The sequence below is a fragment of the Chiloscyllium plagiosum genome, unplaced genomic scaffold (assembly GCF_037043375.1).
Source record: "Chiloscyllium plagiosum isolate Xiang-an unplaced genomic scaffold, Cpla_swu_hap1 HiC_scaffold_29, whole genome shotgun sequence".
NCBI lineage: Eukaryota > Metazoa > Chordata > Chondrichthyes > Orectolobiformes > Hemiscylliidae > Chiloscyllium > Chiloscyllium plagiosum.
In genome coordinates this window covers 25,871,974-25,896,015 of record NW_028270167.1, presented here as the reverse complement: position 1 = coordinate 25,896,015, position 24,042 = coordinate 25,871,974, and the positions used below count along the sequence as shown (strand labels likewise).

At 40.8% G+C, this 24,042-nt stretch overlaps 1 protein-coding gene across 3 annotated transcripts in view; it reads right to left on the bottom strand.

Annotated features, from left to right (window-relative positions):
* b3gat1a (beta-1,3-glucuronyltransferase 1 (glucuronosyltransferase P) a) overlaps positions 1-24,042 on the bottom strand; it is a 173,182-nt gene that overhangs the window by 57,624 nt on the left and 91,516 nt on the right. For 2 of the 3 annotated variants that reach the window (XM_043676812.2, XM_087976439.1), the window contains exon 2: positions 5,026-5,177. The exons of the other annotated variant lie outside the window; for it this stretch is intronic. The gene's annotated coding sequence lies outside the window, so the exon portion shown is untranslated. The remainder of the gene's footprint in view (positions 1-5,025; positions 5,178-24,042) is intronic. 3 annotated transcript variants of the gene reach the window in all.

Genomic DNA, 24,042 nt, shown 5'->3' with positions numbered 1-24,042 from the left:
AACTAATAAATCCAATAGAAATTACAATAGAATCATCACCGAAAGGGTGGCTAGAATGTGAATCTCACTACCACATGAACAGAATAGAAACATTTCAGGGGAAGCTAGATAAACTTGGAGAAAAAAGAAATGGAAGTGTATGTTGATAGGGTGAGAACATAAATACTGGCTTAGATTCTTTGCAAGTGCTGTTCATGCTTTAAATTCTATGGGATATAATTTCAGGAGTTCCTTACTTCCTTTCAGTAATTGGGAGATAACAAATTCAATCCATGTCCTCCACATCTGCCCCTTTCTAACCACCATGGATGACTGATATTTCTCTTATTTTCCTCTCGATGCCATACCTTAACACGCCACAAGGGGCTACACAAACAGAGCCTTTTGCGTGTGATTCTATAACTTTCCTCCAGTGTTAGAAAGCTCTAATAATTCAGCTAATGTTTCACTTTGAAAGCACAGCTGAGCCCATAAAGTATACTGCTTTGGAAATCATGGAATTTTGGAAAGCATTCAGACTGAAGTACGCTGTGCTATCCCAAACAGTGGGAAATGCCTTCCGCAAGACAAATTACACTGTGGAAAAACAGAATCTGACATATTTTCCAACCTAACCTAATTCCCTGGTTCATAAAATCAAGGATTTTATGTAGACATATTGCACTACATCACAGGCACAAAACCTTCACATCAAATCCAAGAAACAATGCAAGGGCAAGAAATGGAAGGTCAGCACATTTTGCTGGAAATAATAAAACTTGGTAGCAATTTAAAGGTAGCATAGCTGCTTAAGATAAGATGCTCAAGTTGATTGTTATCAGTTAGAAATCATCAGTTTTATCACTTGATTTGATTACCTCAAGCACTGATAGCCAGAAGAATAATCCTACTCATACATCTTTATATTTTTTAAAGTTCTTATCCCCATTCTTTTGAAGACATTTATGAGATAGCCAATGTATGGTCTCTAGAGAGTGACCCAATTCCACAACAAATTGATAGTCTACCCCATTGTGTCTGAAGTATGATGTCATGTGTGACAATGCTTTGGCCTTGTCCATAGTTACTAATTTTCACTTGTGAATATGTGCAATTGATTATAAATTAATCTTGTTCTAGGTTAGAGTTGTGCGGGAAAAGCACAGCAGTTCAGGCAGCCTCTGAGGAGCAGGAAAATCGACATTTCAGGCAAAAGCCCTTCACCAGGAATAGAGCTATATTCCTGATGAAGGGCTTTTGCCCGAAATGTCGATTTTCCTGCTCCTCGGATGCTGCCTGAACTGCTGTGCTTTTCCAGCACCACTCCAACCTAGAATCTGGTTTCCAGCATCTGCAGCCCTTATTTTTACCTATAAACTAATCTTGGGCAGGAGTGCAAAACAGCCAATTGGAAGAAAGAAATGAATGGAGGGTAGAACCTCCTGTCTATCTGCCGCATTGTGTTTCTGCAGATGAGTTAATTGCAGATGTCATCAATTGTGAATCTGATCTTGTCCTCAGGCAATTGTGCCACAGGCAGTCTTCTCAGCCACAGTACAGGAATGAGGAGCACACATGATTTTCTTTCTCTTGCTCTGGAGAAAGTAGTAACTCGACTGAAAAAGAGCAAACTTGCATTTATTCTGCACCTTTCACATTGTCAGGATAGCCCAAAACCTTTCACAGCAGTTGAGATGTAGTCACTGTTGCTATGCAGACCCAAAGGACCCAAAGATTTACCTTTAGCAAGGGCCTCACAAACATCAGAAGATTTAATATGAGGGAATCTGTTTTAGTTGGAAGAATGAATATTTGCACTATGTAACATAGTACCATGGTAAATCTTACATCTGCAGATCACGTGGATATTGCTTCAGTTTTACAGCTCAACTGAAATACCTCTAACAATGCCATGTACAGGGCAAAATACAGTCTGGATTATGGGTTTGAGTCATGGATTGAACTTGTAACCTTTTGCCTTGTGCGCGTGTGCTGCTAATTGAGTTAAAGGCACATCTGCTATATCAAGCAATGCAAACAGGAGTGCAGCTTGAATCTCCCACCTTTCCTGGTCCATCAGCACATTACTAGACCACGTGAATAGTCATTTGAACTGCAGGGGAGTTCCATTTCAAGGACTGGCATTATTAGAAGTAAAAACTGATTGACGCATGTGAAACATGAGAGCAGAAAAATGGAAAATTTGATACTGACAATCTGTTTGATTTCCAACAGATGAAATTAAAAAACTCATTTTCATGGTACATTATGAAAAAATTGGCATGCACGTTGACAAAATATACAACGCACAGAAAACTATTAAATGAGAAACAAATTGAATCTAATTATTAGAATTACTGAGGTTTACAAAATAATTGCAGTTTCCTTGCCTCTCTTGTATTTTGTCATTTCGAATTAACTTCCAAATTGTTTACACAAAGTATTTAATAATCAAAATGCCATTAATATTAGGGAGAATTACACAGTTAATATATTATGGATTATTTGGTTTGACTGACATACTTGTTGTTTAGTAGGTTTTGAACTGTAATGAAATAAATCTGGCAACACAGAACATTATTCCAGAACTGGCTCAGTGGTTAGCACTGCAGCCTCATAGCACTAGGATTCCAGGTTTAATTCCAGCCTTGGGCGACTGTCTGTGTGGAGTTTGCACATTCTCTGCATGGGTTTCCTCCGGATGCTCTGGTTCCCTCCCACAATCCAAAGATGTGCAGGTCGGATGAATTGGCCATGCTAAATTACCCATAGTCTTAGGTGCATTAGTCAGAGGGAGATGGGTCTGGGTGGGTTACTCTTTGGAGGATCAGTGTGGACTGGTTGGGCTGAAGGGCCTGTTTCCACACTGTTGGGAATCTAAACTGGACATGGGCTACATGCAACAGGACTAATAATGTATTTTCAGATAAACGAAAAGGAGGTCTTTGCTGGAATAGAGTTTTGTGTATTTTTGGATAGTATTTTGAATAGTATTTTTGGATCCCCTGGAATTGTAGTGCTGAACCTAACACTCTATTTCCTTCTAATGCAATATACCAAAAGTTTGAATTGAGCTACATCAGTGGAAGATGGTGTGTGAGTCAATTGTCATGTGTTTGGGGCAATTTGTATATGTTGGGTATTTAATGGTAGCCAATGATTTTCAACAAATACAAATTTCAACTTTGGTTTCAGGGAAAAACAAAGTTTCTATTTTGGTGATTTGATGGTGCTCACATGGTTTCAACTTTCTCACTTAGGCAATGTTCGCTACATTGACTGAAAAGATTATATATTTACTTCAGGTTTGTTTTTAGCTTGGTTGGCTGGACAGCACATTTGTGATGCAGACCGATACCAACAGCCTGGGTTCAATTCCTAAACTGGTTAAGGTTAGCATGAAGGACTTTCCTTTTCAATCTCTCGCCACCCCTGAGATATGGTGACCTTCAGGTCATACCACCACCAACTGTCTCTGTTGAACATGCAAGCAGCCTGTAGTGACTATATCATTACCTTTATTTAGTTGGACCTTGCTGAGTGTCAATTGGATGCTGTGCTTTCTGGCTTTGCAATTGTGATTAAACAGCAATAGTAAGAAATGAAAGATGGAAGTTCTGTCTTTTACAATGACTGCACTTCAAAAAATAATCTACTGTCTATAAAACTTTAAAGCAATAAATGGCAAGGTACTACGGAAATTGCAAGTGCAATTGCTATTAATATTATTGTTATTCAATTGTAAGTCCAATTTGGCTTTCCAAACTTGGATACTACAAATATCAATGCAAAGAGAATTTTATTCAATGTGATCGGTTTACTGAACTGATCACTGACATCTTTTGCAATGGCTGAATTTTCCGACTTGAGTTTAATAAAAGAAAAACAATGCTGGCCTATTAGATTCCCAAATCAGGTTGCTGTGTTGGTATAAATTGCTCATGAATCAATCAGCATAAATGACAAAGAGGCTTTAAAATTTGAATAAGTTCACTATGAATCTAGCACTACATTTGACAAAATCTCACCAAATGGACAATATTTCTGAAAACCACTAAGTTGAGCAAATCTTCATAAAACATACTTTCTGTTAATTTGCTCATATTTGATTTTGCTTGTGGTGTATGTCGTATTTTTGTATATTATCAATATTTTTCAAACTGTAAATTTGAATGACATTTAAAAGTGTATTTGAAAAGATTGAATCCTACTGAGAGATCGTTCAGAGGTCTTACTTAAACATCCAACTTAAATAAATTATTTCCATAGAATCATCCAAATTTAGATTAGATTCCCTACAGTGTGGAAGCAGGCCCTTCGGCCCAACAAGTCCACACTGAACCTCCGAAGAGCAACCCACCCTCCTCTGACTAATGTACCTAACACTATGGGCAATTTAACATGGCCAATTCACCTGACCTGTACATCTTTGGACTGTGGGAGGAAACCAGAGCACCTAGAGGAAACCTACACAGACACAGGGTAAATGTGCAAACTCCACACAGACAGTTGCCTGAGGCTGGAATTGAACCTGGGAACCTGGTGCTGTCAGGCAGTACTAGCCACTGAGCCACTGTGCCACCTACTCTGAAGGAAACAATGCTGATGATGTTAGAACACAGGACTATCTGAATGCTAAGGAATAAGCAGAGCCAAATAATCCCACATTGACCAAAGGATCAGATTTAAGCTCTGCAGTTCTGCCACATCCAAACAGGAAGGTTCCTTCATACTAAAACAAGTAATAGGAGGAGGAGACTCCACAAATACCTTTTTTCTCAATGCTAAGGGAGCCAAAAATATCAGTGCAAAAGACAAGATTGAAGCAGTTGCAACAATCTTTAGCCAGTACATCAAGTGAGTGTTTCATCTTGGCTTCCTACTGAAAGACCCAGCATCACAGATGTCTGTTGTCAGCCACTTTCATGCACTCCACATGATATTAAGAATAGGCATAAAGCACTGTGTCGTCCAATGACTATGGATCTGACAACAATATTGCAATAGTTATAAACATTTCAGCTCCAGAATTAACCACACCCATACCTGTTCTAATATAGCTTCAATACTGCTATCTTCATAACAATGTGAAAGTGGCCCGTGAATGTCCAGTACACAAAAAGCAGGAGAAATTCAATGCAGCCAAATACAAATCAGACACAGAAAGATCTGGAGAAACACAACTGCTCTGGCAGAATCTGTAGAGAAAGAAACAGAATTAACATTTTGAGTATAATGACCCAGCCAATTACCAATCAGTCTACTCTCAATTAGCAGCAAAGTAATAGAAGTTGTCATTGATAGTGTCATCAGCATAATATTGCCATAATAATTTAAAATCTGGCCTGTCTAACAAGAGAAACTTCAGAGGAAAACTAGACCTATCATAATCACCTTTCATTGCTGCTTTTGAAGCCATAACTCACCTTCTCTCAGCCTGGTATAAACACCTCCCTATTTCTCCCTTTATTTAGCTTTGACAAAGGGTCAGTTAGACTCGAAATGTTAGCTCTTTTCTCTCCATACAGATGCTGTCAGACCTGCTGAGATTTTCCAGCATTTTCTCTTTTGGTTTCATTGTTGATTTTTCTAGAGTGGGATTTTTTTAAAACAGGAATTTTAATGTAGCAGTTCCAACAAAAACGGGAACTAAAGCAGTTTGAAAGGAATTATAATGACTCACTTGTTTGAGGGACTCAGCAAGCTGAGATCAAGAGCAAAGTAATCACAGGCCTGAACCACAGGATATACTCCTCAAGTTAAATTTTACCACATTTTGCACAAAAATAATATGGTTGATGAAATCTCTCCTCATTACAGAGGTTCAACGGACTCTTTGTGGAGATATTAATTTCTGGCTTTGGAGTGGACTCAGGTAAATTCACCAAAAGTTCTTTCTTAATCCATCTGTAAAGGATTGAAAACAGATTTAGTGAGATCACTCCTGTATTGGTATTCCAAATTCAGGGACAAAAAGAAAGTGATTGTGCATTTGATAGGTAATATCCTTCCATTTATCCGGATTAAGTCAAAGATTTACAGAGAATGCAGACAAAGACTTTCCAGTGTAGGGAACAATAGCAGAGGCTAAGTTAAATGGATCTAATTTGTATAAGGGAGACTATGTCCTAATACAGCTGGAAATAACTGATGTGAAAATATAATAAGTCCATTCAGTACCAGGTGGCACTTGAGTAGAAACTATAAAAGGACGTATACAATTTCATTTTTCACACTCAATACCATGGATTTGAATTTTAAGCTACTAGATAGACACATGCATAAAATTAAAGAAGGAAAAAGGGCCAGTGTTTTAAGAAACTGGCAATAGTCCATAAAGCGGGGCCTTAAGTTTCTATGTTTCTTATAACATGTGGAGTGAGACATGTGGGTATGTGATTAACAGCATATTGCAAGTCAATTGGCTGAATATTTAACCTTGGATTTGAGCTTTTGCTGCCAATACAAGCTACTTGCACACATAAGTTTGACTAAAGCAAGGGAATAGTTGGATTTGGTAGGATTGAGCAATTACTAGGATGGAAAACCCTTAACGAGGTCGGACAGATGTTTCTTTGCAAAGGAGAAAGACTTACATGTGTATCCTCTCTGTTTAGAAAATGCATTTTTGCTGTTTTGGAAGAGATTTGCAAGTGGAAGCCAGACCTTTTCTGACTTTGATCTGAACTTCCCAGCTTTCAGCCTTCTTATGCAGCTCACTGACAAGGAGAAAGAGGAACCACGACAACAACAACAAGAGCAGCAGCAGCAGCCTTCTCTATAACCACATGCTCTATGACCACCGATGGGGGCGATGAGCACAGAATGACAGGAGACAATATCCTCGCCATTGAGCACAGAGGCAGAGGATTAACTTTCTGGACATGACTGAGCAGAAATGTGTCAGGAGGCTTAAATTACAGAAGAGCCTATTGCTGACATTTGCAGACTTTTGGGACATGTCCAGCTGCAGAATGGATCACAAAAATAAAGGAACAAAAATTGGCCTTTCGGCCCTATGAGCCTCCTCCCCCATTAAATAAAATCATGGCTGACCATCCAACCCAGTACCCTGTTCCCACTGGCTCCCCTTTGATCCCTTTACTCTTAGGAACTATATCTATCAGGTGGGCACATACTTTGAATGCTGGTCATGATCACCAGAGCCCTGAGATTCTTTGGCTCCAGCTCTTTCCAGGAATCTGATGGTCACATTGGCAAATTCCTGCCTAGCAGTGAATCCTTCAGGTACCCCATGCCATGGCCACCCAATTACACCCAATTTGTTATTGCTGAGGTTAGTTAGAATGAGAGGTCACATCAAATTGTTGCTCGAGCTACATTCCTACATGTTCAGGAAGCCACAGTCATGTGACAGTCATAACACACTAAGATCAACCAATATTCATCAAATGATGTGCTGTGCTAATATTCAATTGGGTGTAACCACTGAATGATTATCGCGAGTGTATATACAGGCAGCTACAGCTGTGAAATCTTCATCTTGCATGAGTCAAGATTCTCACAAGTACCTGTAACTCCATGTTAAGTCAACAAATGCCTTTATGGAGTCAGGGGTTCTTAATAACCTCTTCAAAGATGTTATGACTTACCTCCAGGAAGGTGGGATTTGAACCCTGATGATCTGGTTCAGAGATTAGGATACTCGGTCCTGCACCACAAGAGTCTTGGGGTCAGTAGTTATCCTCTAAGAATGTACAGTACTTGATTACACTGTCAGGAATTTAACATGATACACATGGAAGGTACAAGGGGAACCACATGAGCACTGAGTAAGCCATTGGGATACAATTAATGTATCTGGATAGACCTGGGGAGCTCTTCAATTTATACTGTTCTGTTCAGAATGAGAAAGACCTGTTTGGCCTTGGACAACTGACTGTAGCAGAGAGAAGTGAAGCTTTTGGGGGAGGAAAGTAAAGAGAACTCTGCTCATTTACAGTAGGAAGAGGAGGAGCCTGGTTTTATGGGGGCCGATAGCCAGCCTGATAGTCAGTGTCAGATAGCATGGACTCATTCAGGTGAGCAGTGTTTCATAGTCAAGATACCTGGCCCAATTCTAAATGCACTGTGCCCATTCCTAGCCCCTTGGATAAAGCATCCCACAGTCAGTGGACTGGGAAAAAATCAGGTTAGTAGTAGGTTTCAAGAAAAAGAATTTGTGGAATGTCCCCACGATGGCTTTTTGGAGCAGCTTGTGGTATAGCTCACCTGAGAACAGGCAATACTGAATTTAGTGTTGTGCAATGAGGCAGAATTGATAATGGAACTTAAAGTAAAGGATCTTTTAGGAGGCAATGATCATAATATGATTGAGTTTACTCTGCAATTCAAAAGGGAGAAGACAGAATCAGAGGTGATGGTATTACAGCTGAAAAAGGCAAGTACAGAAGCATGAGAGAGGAGCTGGGAAGAATTGACTGGAAGAGGAGCCTAGCAGGAAAGGCAGTAAAATAGCAATGGTAGGAGTCTCTGGGAGTAATTCAGGAGGCAGAGGAGAGATTCATCATGAGAAAAAGTAGAGGGTACAGGGAGGATGAGGCAACTATGGCTGACAAGGGAAGTCAAATATAGTTTAAAAAGCAAAAGAGAAAGCATATAATGTGGATAGGCTGACTAGAGGGGAGGCCTAGAGGATTTGGTGCTTGGCAATGAACCAGGCCAGATGTCAGATCTCTTGGTGGGAGAGCATTTCAATGATAGTGATCACAACTCCCTGACCTTTACTCATGGAGAGGGATAGGAGCAGATGGTATGAGAAAGTATTTAATTAGTGGAGGGGGAAATTAAAATGCTATAAGACAGGAGCTGGGGGACCTCAATTGGGAACAGATATTCTCAGGGAAATGCACATCAGAAATGTGGAGGTTGTTTAGGGAGCAGTTACTGATAGTGCTTGATAGGTTTGTCTCACTGAGGTAAGGGATGGAAGGGTGAAGGAAGTGACAAGGGATGTAGAATGTCTAGTCAAGAGGAAGAAGGGAGCTTACTTAAGGTTAGATTAGATTACATTACAGTGTGGAAACAGGCCCGACAAGTCCACACCGACCCGCCGAAGCGCAACCCACCCAGACCCCTACATTTACCCCTTACCTAACACTACGGGCAATTTAGCATGGCCAATTCACCTGACCTGCACATCTTTGTGACTGTGGGAGGAAACCGGAGCACCCGGAGGAAACACACGCAGACACGGGGAGAACGTGCAAACTCCACACAGTCAGTCGCCTGAGGCGGGAATTGAACCCGGGTCTCAGGTGCTGTGAGGCAGCAGTGCTAACCGCTATGCCACCGTGCCGCCCACAAGGTTGAGGAAGTAAAGATCACACAGGGTTCTGGAGGGTTTCAAGGTAGCCAGGAAGGAGCTGAAAAATGGGTTTAGGAGAGCTAGAAGATGGCATGAAAAAGCTTTAGCAAGCAGGATTAAGGATTAAGGAAAAACTTAAGGCATTCTACACTAATGTGAGGAACAAAAGGATGGCCAGAGTGAGGATAGAGCCAGTCAGGGATAGTAGAGGGAACTGGAGTCAGAGGAGATATGGGAGGCCCTCAATGAATACTTTGCTACACTATTCACCACTGAGAGGGACCTTGACGTTGTGAGGACAGCGTGAAAGACACTGATATGCTCAAACAGGTTGATGTTAAGTAGGAGGAAGTGCTGAAAATTTTGAAAAACATAAAGATAGATAAGTCCCCTGGGCCAGATGGGATATACCCAAGGTAACTACAGGTAGTGAGGGAAAAGGTTGCTGCACCTTTGGCGATGATCTTTGTGTCCTCACTGTCCACTGGAGTAGTGCCACATGATTGGAGGGTGGCAAATGATATTTCCTTATTCAAGAAAGGGAGTAGGGATAATCCTGGGAATTATGGACCAGTCACTCGTACATCTGCTGTGGACAAATTATTGGAGGGGATTCTGAGAGACAGCAGTTATTACTTGGAAAAGCATAGTTTGATTAGAGATAGTCAGCATTGCATTGTGGGGGCAGGTCAAGCCTCAAAAGCCTTATTGAATTCTTTGAGGATGTGGCAAAATGCATTGATGAAGGTAGAGCAGTGGATGTGGTGTGTATGGATTTTAGCAAGGTGTTTAAGAAGGTTCCACATAATAGGCTCATTCAAAAAGTAAGGAGGCATGGGCTACAGGGAAAATTGGCTGTCTGGATACAGAAGGTGGTAGTAGATGGAAAGTATTCAGCCTGGAGCTCTGTGACCAGTGGTGTTCCATAGGGATCTGTTCTGGGACCTCTGATCTTTGTGATTTTTATAAATTACTTGGATGAGAAAGTGGAAGGGTAGGTTAGTAAGTTTGCCGATGACATAAAGGTTGGTAGAGTGGCAGATAATGTGGAGAGCTATTGTAGGTTACAACAGGACATTGCCAGGATGTAGAATTAGGCTTTTAAGTGGCAGATGGAGTTCACCCTAGAAAAGTGTGAAATCATTCATTTTGGAAGGTTGAATTTGAATGGAGAATACACGGCTAAAAGCAGGATTCATGGCAGTGTGGAACAGAGGGATCTTGGGGTCCATGTCCATTAATCCCTCAAAGTTGCCACCCAAGTTTATAGGGTTGTTAAGAAGGCTTATGGTGTGTTGGCTTTCATTAGCAGGGGGACTGAGTTTAAGAGCTGTGAGGTTATGCACCAGCTCTATAAAGTCCTGGTTAGGTCACACTTGGAGTATTGTGTTCAAATCTGGTTGCCTCATTAAAGAAAGGATGTGGAAGCTTTTGAGAGTGTGCAGAGGAGATTTACCAGGATGTTGCCTGGACTGGAGGGCATGTCTTATGAAGCAAGGTTGATGGATTTTCTTTTAGATTTTGGATTCCCTAAAGCGTGGAAACAGGCCCTTCGGCCCAACCGATCCACACCAACCCTCCGAAGAGTAACCCACCCAGACTCATTTCCTCTGACTAATGCAACTAACAATGGGCAATTTAGCATGGCCAATTCACCTGACCTGCGCATCTTTGGACTGTGGGAAGAAACTACACCACCTAGAGGAAACCCATGCAGACACGGAGAGAATGTGCAAACTCCACACAGACAGTCGTCCGAGGCTAGTATTGTACCTGGGACCCTGATGCTGTGAGGCAGCAGTGCTAACCACTGAGCCATAGCTAGAGCTTTCTCATTGGAGTGAAAAAGGATGAGAAATGACTTGATAGAGGTGAACAAGATGATAAGAGGCATTGGATAGAGTAAATAGCCAGAGATGTTTTCCCAGGGTAGAAATGGCTACAATGAGGGGGCATAATTTTAGGGTGATTGGAGGAACGTTTAGGGGAGATGTCAGAGGTAGTTTCTTTATACAGAGAATGGTGGGTGGGTGGAAAATACTGCCAGCGGTGGTAGCAGAGGCAGATACATTAGGAGCATTTAAGTGACTCTTGGACAGGCGCATAGATAATTGTAAAATGAAGGGTACGTAGTTCAGTTTGATCTGAGAGTAGGATAAAAGGTCGACAGTATATCGAGGGCCGAAGGGCCTGTACTGTGCTGTTCTATGTTCTATTTTCTATGTTCTATAATGTGGCAAAGGGCAGTGGGAAACCAGGGGATTGAGAAGCTTACAAAGGCCAACAGAGGACAACAAAAGAAGGAGGCAGAAGATTAAATATGAGGGTAAACTCGCCAGTAATATAAAGGAAGACTGTAAGAGTTTCTTTACTAGTCACATTGCCTTACATCAGAGACATCTCTGAAATGACTTCCAGACTACTCAGACCCCTTGGCATCATGGTAGCCCACAAACCTACTAAGACTCTTAAATAGCAACTAATGAACCTAAAGGATCCTAACAAATAACCAGCAAAATGAATGTCAATTACAAAATAATATGCAAGGACTGTTTCAAACACTACATCAAACAGGCGGAAAATTAGCCACCAGGATACATGAAGACCAACTATCCGCCAAAAGACATGACCCACTATCACTAATATCCTTACATACAGACAAAGAAGGACACCACTTTGATGGGGTGAACACATACATCGTAGGGCAGGCTAAACAGAGACATGCACAGGAATTCCTAAAGGTCTAGTATTCTAACTGGAACTCCATCAATAAACACATTGATTTGAACCCCATCTACCATCCTCTGAAGGTTCAAGTAAGTGAAGGGGCAGAGCTGAGTATGGTTGCCATCACCAGGGAGAAGGTGCTAGGATAACTGAATGGCCTGCAGGTGGATAAATTACTTGGACCAGATGCTCTACAGCCCAGAGTTCTAAGGGAGATAGCTGAAGTGATAGTGGGGCATTAGTGGTGATCTTTTAGGAATCTCTAGGGTCAGGGAGGGTCCCAGAGGACTGAAAGTTTGCAAATGTGTCACCCTGTTTAAAAAGGGAGTAAGGCAAAAGATGGAAAATTACAGAATGATTAGCCTAAGCTTGGTCGTGAGTAATATCCTGGCATCCATTGTGAAGATTTCTGAATACTTGGAAGTGTATGATAAAATAGAAAAAGTCAGCATGGTTCATCAAGGGAAGGTTATGCCTGACAAATCTGCTAGTATTATTTAAGCGAGTAACGAGCAGGTTAGACCAAGGAGAGTTAATGGATGTTATCTACCTGGACGTCAAGAAGGCCTTTGACAAGTTGCCACACAGGAGGCTACTGAGTAAGATAAGGGCCCATGGTGTTAGAGGTGAGGTGCTAGTATGGATAGAACTTGGCTGTCTGGCAGTAAGCAGAGAGTGGGGAGAGAAGGATCCTTCTCAGGATGGCAGCCAGTGACAAGTGGTGTTCCGCAAAGCTCAGTTTTGGGATTACAACTCTTCACTTTATACATCAATGATCTGAATGAAGGAGCTGAGGGCATTCTGGCTAAGTTTGCGGTCAATACAAAGGTATCATCAATAGGTAGAGGGACAGGTAGAATTGAGAAGGTGGGGAGGCTGTAGAAGGATTTGGACAGGTTAGGAGAGTAAGCAAAAAAGTGGCAGATGGAGTGCAATGTGGGAAAGTGTAAGGTCATGTACTTTGGTAGGAAGAATAGAGGCATGAACTATGTTCTAAATGAGGAGAAAATTCAGAAGTCTGAAGTGCAAAGAGACTTGGGAGTTATAGTCCAGGATTCTCTCAAGGTAAACTTGCAGATTAAGTCAGTAATTAGGAATGCAAATGCAATAATGGCATTTATTTTGAGAGGACTTGAATATCAAAGCAGGGATGTACTTCTGAGACTCTATAAGGTTCTGGTCAGGCCACAGTTGGAGTATGGTGCACAGTTTGGGGCTTTATATCTCAGGAAAGATGTACTGGCCCTGAAGCATATTCAGAGGAGATTCACAAGAATGGACCCAGGAATGAAAAGCTTAACACATGAGGAATGCTTGAGGATTCTGGATTTATACTCGTTGGAATTTAGAATGTTGAGGGGGGAATCTAATTGAAACATAATAAATTCTGAATGGCCTGTACAAGAGTAGATGTTGGGAAGATGTTTCCATTAGTAGGACAGATCAGGACCCGAGGGCACAGCCTTAAAGTAAAGGAAAGACCTTTTAGAACAGATGTAAAGAGAATCTTCTTCACCAAGAGAATGGTGAATCTATAGAATTCATTGCCACAGAAAGCTGTGGAGGCCAGGCCATTGAGTATATTTAAGACTGAGATAGATAGGTTCTTGAGAATCAAGGGATCAAGGAATACGGTGAGAAAGTGGGAGAATGAGGTTGAGAAACTTATTGGCCATGACTGAATTGCAGAGCAGACCTGATGGGCTGAATGGCCTAATTTCTGCTCCTATGTCTTGTGGGCTTATGGTCTTTAAATCCATAAAAAGTACTTGTATCTAAATCTTTCAACATTTGAACTTGTGCCTGCCACCCCTATTTCAATCCCAAATGTTAGCATTCAGCCCCCAGCCTCTGACCCAGAAGGACATTATTTAACCATATTTAAGAAATGGATGATATGGTTGTAGATTACTGCGCACGTAAATCACTTTGCACAAGGCCATGAGGTAGACATGATATTTACGAAGCTTTATTGGATCAGAAGCTTCAACTAGGCAAAGATCAGGCTGGTTTATTTAGCCAAAGGTCTCTTTAGGAAGATTGGATGTCTATTCGAGAATATCCTAAGTTTTAATTAGACTCTCTCGTTCTCTCTTTAATTTCTAAGCAGTCTTTCAATAAGGTTGAGTGACAGTATATTTTTGGATCTTAATTGGTTTACTGTGGCCAAGGCCCATGTTTTATTCGATGCCTATTTTGTACTGAAGAGTCTCGATGGTCCATTCTCACTAAATTATTTTGTTTCTGTCTTTTTCAATTTGGTAGTAGTATTGAATCAAATGATCACTGACTGCCTACATTGCTAACCAACATGGCTTTGTAAGTACTGACAATAAGTCCTTGAATTGAAGAAACAAAATTAAAAACTTAATTTGCACACAGGTAATGTGTGTTTTGTGACATATATCTAAAGCTATACTATCATTTCATGAACTGATTAATATTTAGAATTAAGAATTAAAAGTTGTTGATATTAACAGTTGATGTCACAGTAAAAAACATAATTTAACATTTTTAAACAGTCACGAAAACAAATTATTCCAACATATTAAATTTGTCAAAACTCAGAACATATCCAGAACGTTATCGCCCAAGGAAGACAATGTCATTAAGATGAGTGTTGTATGTTTATGAGAATGAAACAAAATAAAAGCACATTAAAATCCAAGAAAGGCATTTTTTCTTGTTCTTCCTTTGATGAGAAACACAATAGAGTCATCGAGCCATGCAGCGCAGAAGCAGACCCTTCGATCAAATGAGCCCATGCTGAATATAATCCCAAACTAAACTAGTCGCCCCTGCCTGCTCCTGGCCCATATCTCTCCCGAACTTTCCTGTTCATGTATCTATCCAAATATTTCTAAACATTCTCATTGTATCTGCATCCACTACGTCCTCATTGTATCTGCATCCACCACATCCTCAGAAAGTTCCTTTCACAAGAGAACCACCCTCTGTGAAAAAAAATTGCCTGTTATGGGTCTTTTTAGAATCTCTCTCCTCTCACCTTAAAAATGTGCCCCCTCGTCTTGAAACTCCCCATCCTAGGGGAAAGACAACTACCATTAACTCTACTTGTACGTGTCATTATTTTATAAACTTCTATAAGGTCGCCTCTCAACCTCCAGGCTCCAGTGATAGAAGTCCCAGCCTATCAAGTCTTTCTTTACAAATCAGATATTCCATACCCTGGCAACTTCCTGGTAAATTTCTTCTGAACCTTCTCCAGCTTGACAACATCCATCCCATAACTAGGCATCCCAAAGTGGACACAGTATTCCAGAAGTGGCCTCAGCAATGTCCTATACAATCTCAACTTGACTTCCCAACTCCTACTCTTCCAAGCTTCTGAACAATCTGGGCCATGGCAAGAAAGTTTGGAAAATCATGAGATGGCCAATGAGGAACGTCTTGACATTGAGAGGAAAATATCCCATTTTCCAATTATGTGTTCAACGGTGAGACGACTTTCTCATCCATGAGCAGTGAGGAGTATTTGCATGTAATAGCATCTTTTAACATCTCATTATTCCCTAAGCTTGCCTCATTAATATCCAGTTTCCCAGCCTCCCCTCCATTGGATTGAAACTAGACAGTTACTTGAAACTCGGTAAAAACAATGACTGCAAATGCTGGAAACCAGATTCTGGATTAGTGGTGCTGGAAGTGGACAGCAGTTCAAGCAGGATGATGCCACCACATCGCCCTGGTATATTTGTGATCCACTTGTTGTATCATTCTGTGTTTCAGTGCTGCACTTTGGAGTGAACTGGTGTCTTTAATTAGAAATGTCAGGATATAGGGACAGGCACCCAGCTCTTAGTGTGGACCAGGCTGCATCTCAGTGCTACTTAAGCTCTCTCACTTAGCACTCGTTCACTTTGCACCCACGTTGGTCCTCACACCATTCCTGCCTTACTTTGCCTTTTGGTACTCTGCTGCAGATAAAGTTTACAGTATTTTTATCTTGACCAGCGTTTTAGCACAGACATGAAGCCTATCGTGGCTGTCAGCAGTCATTAGTCAATGGGGGTAGACATGTTGCTGTTCAGTATTGTGCTATGTCATTCTGTGATTCATTAGTATTAATCTTATTGGATTCAAAATCTATAAGATTTGCCTAATGACTTGAGATATGTGTTCATCATCTCACTTTTGACAGTTAGAGAATTTAAACGCAGTTAAATAAATGAATCTGGAATAAAAAAACTTGTGTTGGTAATAACAGTCATGAAATGATTGTAAAATCACATTTGGATTGTTAATATCATGAGGGAAGAAATAATTCTGTCCTCCCCTGATCTGGCCAGTATATATGAATCCAGATCAGCAATGACTCATACCTGAAATGGCCAAGCAAGCAACTCTGCTGCATTCAGGAAATCTTCACCATTGCCTTCTTTTGGGTGGTAAATGCCTACTTTTCCAAAAATGTTCAGCTCTCATGAACAAAATGCTTTCTTTTTAAGAATCAGACATGCTTTTTCTTTTTTGTTGGTTAAAACAAAAAACAAGCCTTGTTGAAGAGCAGTTTTTACAGCAACGCTAGAAGCCAGGAAGTGGGTGGCTGCCTTCTTGAAGAAAGGCTGGCAAATGGACATGGCAATCTTCACACCATGTGATAAATGTGTCCTTCTCACTTTTCAATGCGACTATGGCAACAGTCTGAAATTTCATTTAACATGATGAGTGCATCATTCGTTGGAATTTTAGTATGTTGCCCTCATGAAAGGAAATCCTTCAGCAGTTAATTTGTGGTCACTGGTCATGCCAGGATAATTATTTGTTTGTTCATTGTGAATGATTTTTCAATTCAAGGCACTATACCAAGGATTCCCTTGAGGTCCCCACGCTTGTCCATTCCCTCATTATCTTACACCTGTGTGTTGAGAGTGATGGAGATTTTTGTAATGTTTCATCTCACCACACTTTTTATAATACTTTCCCAAACGTTTATTTTTCTTCTCCCTAATCTAAAAATCCTTTGTGAAGTGATAGTTAATTTTCTGAAACTTTCACTTGCTTCAGTACACTGGTATTGACTTCTGATACCTACTGCAAAGCTTGAAAGTGTCCTTTTTTATGCTGTACCAAGATCTAATTATGTTGCATGCCTGCCATTACTATTTAAGATAACTCCTTTTAAAAGCAATTGGATTGCGGTGGTGCAAGTAAACCTCTGCTCCATTGCTGGCAACAGGTATCAAATTTTCATTGATTGCTGTCCAACCAGTTTATAAACTTCCCTCTGGAGAATCTGCACAAGGATGAGTCCCACTAATGCCTCTGCTTGAGGTATATTTCCTGCATGACGTCAGGGAAGCCTCATTGTTTTTTTAAAATATGGAGTATATTATTTCAATATTAATGAATCATTGAATGTTAAATATTGTTATAACCGGATCCTAGCAAGGATCCCCAATTCAATTCAACTCCAGATGTTATACCCCAAAATGTCAAGTTCCTTGGGTGAGGAGAGGTGCACTGATTTCCTGTCTTTATTTACTACCCCTTCAGTTGTTTGCAATAATGTAAACTAAAAAAGGATCTCATCCCTTGTGGGTACCTTTCTTTCCAATCCAAATAAACTTAGGTTTTAAAAGGAGCCAATTTATCCCGGCTTTCCTGAATTAACAAAAAGTGTGAGTTTATTAATTATAACTCATGAGAAATACAAAACTAACAAATACACATATAGACTACAAGTAAGCAGCAATTACAAAAAGTAAATCAGATATACAGATCAGTTTCTGAAATGTTTATGAAGAGCAGGCAGCTGATCCAGACAATGGATCAGCTCTTACAGCACCAGAGACCAATGGTTCAATTCCAGCCTTGGGTGACTGTATGTGTGGAGTTTACACGTTTCCCTTGCATCTGCATGAGTATACTCTGGTTTCCTCCCATAATCCAAAGATGTGCAGCTTAGGTGAATTGGCCATGCTAAGTTGCCCATAATATTCAGGGATGTGTACGTTAGGTGCATTAGTCAAGGGTAATGTAGAGTAATAAGGTAGCAGAATGGGTCTTGGTGGGTTACTCTTCAAAGGTTGGTGTGGACTTGTTGGGCCAAATGGCCTGTTTCCACACATTGGGATTCTATGAATGTTGCTCATAGCATTGATATTGGTTGAAATTCTATAGTTTTTATTCTTTATGACTGCGATTGAATTCCAGCATTCAGAATTAGACAGTCTCCTTATATTGTCTGCCTCACCCTTTTTAATTGGTTTGCAGCACTCAGAGTGAGGAGGTTCTTTGCTTGCAACCTAAGGGTGACCAGGGAAATAATCCTTTGACTGTGACCTTTGCAGCATACTAATACTCAGATGTAGGCTGGTACACACGAGAATGTTTAATATCATTCGCACAATTCAGTAGAGTTGAAATTGACATTTTAACCTTTTTATTTGTGAATTATTCAAAGGAGGAAAGACACAAAATCTGAAACAAACACAGAAAATGCTGGAGAAACGCAGTAGTCTGGCAGCATCTATGGAGAGACACACCCAGTTAACATTTCAAGTCTGATATAATTCTTTTTCAGAACTGAAAGGGATTGAAAAATAATGATTTTCATATTTTTGATAGAGAAGGAGAAGCTAGGGGACCTGTGAGTGTAGAACCCAGTGCAAAGGACGGTAGCGTTTCTCATTGTGGTAAATGAGAAACAGAGGTGTAAAAAGGTGTAAATGGAAGTGTGGAAGCGGGAAAATTGGTCCTCTTGACTGAGAGCAAAATATACAAGATTCTAACAACACAAGATGTGTGCTACAAAGAACCAACAAAGAAAATTTACTGCCCAGGAACAGGCCCTTCGACCCTTCAAGCCTGAGCTGATCCAAATCTACTGTCTAAACCTGTCGCCCAATTCCTAAGCATCGGTATCCCTCTGCTCCCCACCTACTCATGCATCTGTCCAGGTGCGTCTTAAATGAATCTACCGTGCCTGGCTCTACCACCTCTGCTGGCAACGCATTTCAGACACCCACCACCCTCTGTGTAAAGTAATTGCCGCGTGTATCTCTCTTAAACTTTTCACCTCTCACCTTGAAAGTGTGATCTCCTTATTAAGTCCTTTACCCTGGGAAAAAACTTATCTCTGTCTAGCCTGTCTATACACTTCATGATTTTGTAGACCTCAATCAGGTCCCCTCCCAATCTCCTTTTTTCTAATGAAAACAAACCTAACCTGCTCAAGAGACTGCATCTCTTCATAGCTAGCACCTTCCAAACCAGGCAACATCCTCATAAACCTTCTCTGCACCCTCTCCAAAGCATCCACATCCTTTTGGTAATGTGGTAACCAGAACTGTACAGAGTATTCTAAATGCGGCTGAACCAATGTCTTGTACAATTTTAACATGACCTGCCAGCTTTTATATTCAATACCCTGTGCAATGAAGGCAAGCATACCATATGCCTTCTTGACCACTCTATCCACCTATGCAGATGCCTTCAGGGTACAATGGGCCTGCACTACCACATCTCTCTGCTCGTCAACTTTTCCCAAGGCTCTTCCATTCATTGTATAATTCGCTCTAGAATTAGACTTGCCTAAATGCATCGCCTCACATTTTCCTGGATTGAAAACCATCTGCCACTTTTCCGCCAACTCTCCGGTCTATCTATATTCTCCTGTATTCTTTGACAGTCCTCTATGCTTTCTGCTACTCCACCAATCTTCGTGTTATCCGCAAACTTGCTGACCATACTAACAGTGCCCTCTTCCAGATCATTTATTTATATGACAAACAATAGTGGCCCCAACACTGATCCCTGTAGAACACCACTGGTCACCTTTCTCCATTTCGAGAAACTCCCTTCAATTACTACGCACTGTCTTCTTTTGGTCAACCAGTTCTTTATCCACTTATCCACCATGTGACTTCACTTCTCTATTAGTTTACGATAGGGAACCTTATCAAACGCCTTACTAAAGTCCATGTATATGACATCAACAGCCCTTCCTTCATCTATCAACTTGGTCACTTCCTCAAAGAGCTCTATTAAGTTGGTAAGGCATGATCTACCCCGCACAAAACCATGTTGCCTATCACTGATAAGCCCATTCTTTTCTAAATATAAATAGATCTTATCCCTCAGTACCTTCTCTAGCAACTTTCCCATCAATGACGTCAGGCTCACTGGTCTGTAGTTACCCGGAATATCCGTACTACCCTTCTTGTACAGGAGGACAACATGAGCAACCTTCTATTCCTCCGGCACCTCACCTGTGTTTAAGGATGCCACAAAGATATTTGTTAGGGCCCCAGCTATTTCCTCTCTCACCTCCCTCAGCAACCTGGGCTGGGGATTTGTCCATCTTAATAACCTCTAGCCTTGCCATCACGTCTTCCCTACTTATGTCAACGTGATCCAGACTACTAATCAAACTTCTATCTCTAATCTCAACATTCATCATGTTCCTCTCCTCAATGAACACTGATACAAAGTAATCATTCAGAATCTCACCCATTCTCTCAGGTTTGACACATAACCTTCCTTCATTATCCTTTAGTGGATCAATCCTTTCTCTAGTTACCCACTCGCTTCTTACATAAGAATAAAAGTCTTTGGGATTCTCCTTAATTCTGTTTGCTAAAGCTATTTCATGACTCCTTTTAGCCCGCTTGATTCCTCGTTTAAGACTGGCCCTACTCTTCTGATATTCCTCCAGGACCCATTCTGTTCTTAGCTGCCTGGACCTTATGTACGCTTCCCTTTTCCTCTTGGCTAGTTGTACTATTTCTCCTATCATCCATAGTTCACGAATCTTGTCCTTCCTATCCTTTGCCTTCAACGGGACATGCCTACCCTGTACTATCTTTAACCTATCTTTGAAAGCCTCCCACATATCAAGTGTGGACTTCCCTTCAAATAGCTATGTCCAATCCACATTTCCCAGCTCCTGCCTAATTTTGATATAATTGGCCTTGGCCCAGTTTAGTACTCTTCCCTTAGGACCACACTCATCTTTGTTTATGAGTATTCTAAAACTTTCAGAATTGTGGTCACTGTTCCCAAAGAAATCCCCCACCGCAACTTCTACCACCTGTCTTGGCTCATTCCCCAATACCAGGTCCAATATGGCCCCTTCCCTCGTCGGACTATTGACTGCTATTTGGAACATAATCAGTAAGGCTGGCTTACTGTCATCAATCCCTTGTTATCTTTGTAGCCACAAGAGATCACACCCAATCTCTTTTCTCCCATTCCTCCCTTTGAAGGCTGTTGTTTGAAGTTTGTTTTTTGCCTGTAGGTGTGACATTCCATATAATCTCTCACCATCCAGCCACGTAATTTATATCTATAGTCATATTTGGAAGGAAGATTGATGGGGCTCTTGTTTAGCAATAATAGTGCCCCTACCTCTGGGCCAGGAGGCCTGGGTGCAAGTTCTATCTGCTCCAAAGGTGTGCCATAACATGCTGATTTGGAAAATTGGTGTCAGTGAACCTTCCACTAGCAACCAGTGTTTGGTTCCCAGGGCCAACGTGAAACCCTTCATGTGAAATTTTGCTCACTTTTAAAACTAAGATTTTTGGATTATTTTTTGATTCACCTCATCTTCACTTTGAATCACTTTGGTTTTGACTTTGCTCATTTTTAAAGGAGTAGTTTTCTAAATGAACCACACTTAGCATTTGTAGCAAATGATTCATTTTACTTTTTTTGGGCCCAGTGCACACGCATGCCTAATTATTCTTCATTCGTTCATGGGATGTGGATGTCACTTAGTTTTCCTTTATAAGATTACAGTGAGCTGCCTTCTTGAACCACTTCTATTTGCTATTGTCAGCAACTTCCAGTATACTAACTCAGCATTGCTGATGGGAGGATGATGTATTTCCAAGCCAGGATAATAAGTGGCTTGGAGGAAAACCTCATCTGATTGTGCTTCTACATATCTGCTAATCTTGTCCTTCTAGATGGTATTGGTCGTGGGTTTGGAAGGTGCTTCTTGGGCACTTTGGTAAATTTCTGCAGTACATCTTGAAGATGGTACAGACTGCCTTTACTGAGGATTGGTGATGGAGGGATTGAATGTTAATGGATGTGGTTATAATTAAGCAGACTGCTTTGTCCTGGATGGTGTCAAGCTTCTTGAGTCTTGTTGGAGCTGCAATCATCCAGGCAAGTGTACAGTGTTCCATTGCATTCCTGAATAGTGTCTTTTAGATAGAAGGGTCTTCAGGAGGTGTGTTACCTGCTGCAGGATTCCTAGTCCCTGACTTGCTTGTAGCCACAGTATGTACAAGGCTGGTCCTGTTCAGTTTCTGGTTAATAGTAATCCCCAGGATGTTGTAAGTAGAGTTTTCTGCAATGGCAATGACATTGAATCTCAAGAATGCTGGTTAGTTTCTCTCTTATTGGAGATAGTCATTGCCTGGTAGTGTGGCACAAATGTTGCTTGCTTCTTCTTGCTTGTATTTGTCAGGTCTTGCTGTATTTCGTTATTGATAGCTTCTGATGAGTCATGGATGGTGCTGAACATTATGAAATCATCAGCAATCATCCCACTTCTGACTGTATGGTAGAGGGAAGGTTGTTGATGAGGTAGCTGAAGATAGTTGGGCCTAGGTTACTAACTTGAGGAACACCTGTAGAAATATCATGGAGCAGAGATGACTGACCTCCAACTACCACAAACATCTTCCTTTGTGCCAGATATGATAACAACCAGTGGAGAGTTTATCCTTTGATTCTCATTGACTCCAGTGTTATTAGACACAGGGTCAGGATACATCGATAAACCTTTGTTAACATATAACGACTTCTTAATTTTGGGGTTTGACTTTGCCTCTCCATTTGATTGGTCAAAACATTTTGAACTAAGTAGAAATACTTTGCAACACTGAAAAATGCCAAAAGTTTTAAATTATGTAGATGATACACACAGCATGAGAAAAAAAATCTCCAAAACCATGTGTCATTAAAGTAAAATATTACATCAGCTAATTATTGCCTTTTATCATAAACTCTGACAGGCATTATTAACATTTCTAAAAGTGTGATCTGAATACATAGTCAAAGTATTAATTTTTTTTAATGATCATGCAATTTTTCCTGACAATTGCAGAATGAATCATATTGTAACATATTCATAAAATACTAGAAATAAAAATGTGAATTGTTTTTGAGTCTATTAATACATGGATGTTTTACTTAGGTTCTTTTTCTACAGGAGAGATTTTAGGGGTAATAATTTGGTGAACTTTCCCTGATGAGATAGTCACCTAACTCAATAATTAAGTTCTGTTTGGGAAGGTCCTTGGGTGAACTCCTTGACTCACCTTCTTGGCCCTATAGTGTTCAATTAATGGCCACTAAGGAACACAAGTAGCCATCTCCTCAACTATCTGCCTTCCCAGTTGACAAGAAAGGTGTCTAGCTTCCCCATTGGGAAACCTGGATGACCTGCTGGGTTGAAGGGTTGGGGGTTCCAATTTTACCATTATGGGTGCAACCAGAGGCATGAATAAGGTGGGGAGGGGGATGTGCGTATGAGGGGTGATCTGGAAACCTTCCCCCTGTACTTGATTACAGTGCCCAAAACATCCTCCTACTGTGAGTCCTGCCATGCAAAACGTGTATAAATACTATACTGTCTTCCCACTGATGGATTCACCAAGGAGTAGGCCTGCATTAGAAGTCCTTCGGATCCAAAAGCTGCCATCGTCTCTTGGCCAGTAATTTCTGGCAACCCGGAATGCCAGTGTTGAATCCTGTAACTGGCTGAAAAACTCAACCCATACTTCTCTATGAGCTCTCAATAAGCTGGTTGGTCCACAGTGCAATAGGTTTTCTTGGTGGTGGAACGGTGTATTAGTTGTCACTTAAAATCATGTCCTTCATGTGGTTTTGTCAATTTTTAGATTTTCAGTCATCTGCTTCTCACTGGAAAAATATACTTTGCAGTTGAAAATTGCCAAAGAATCCAGTTGCAATTTTGAAGTTCAAATGGGTAGAGCAAGCAGCATGCAGGACTCATCCATTTGTACCAA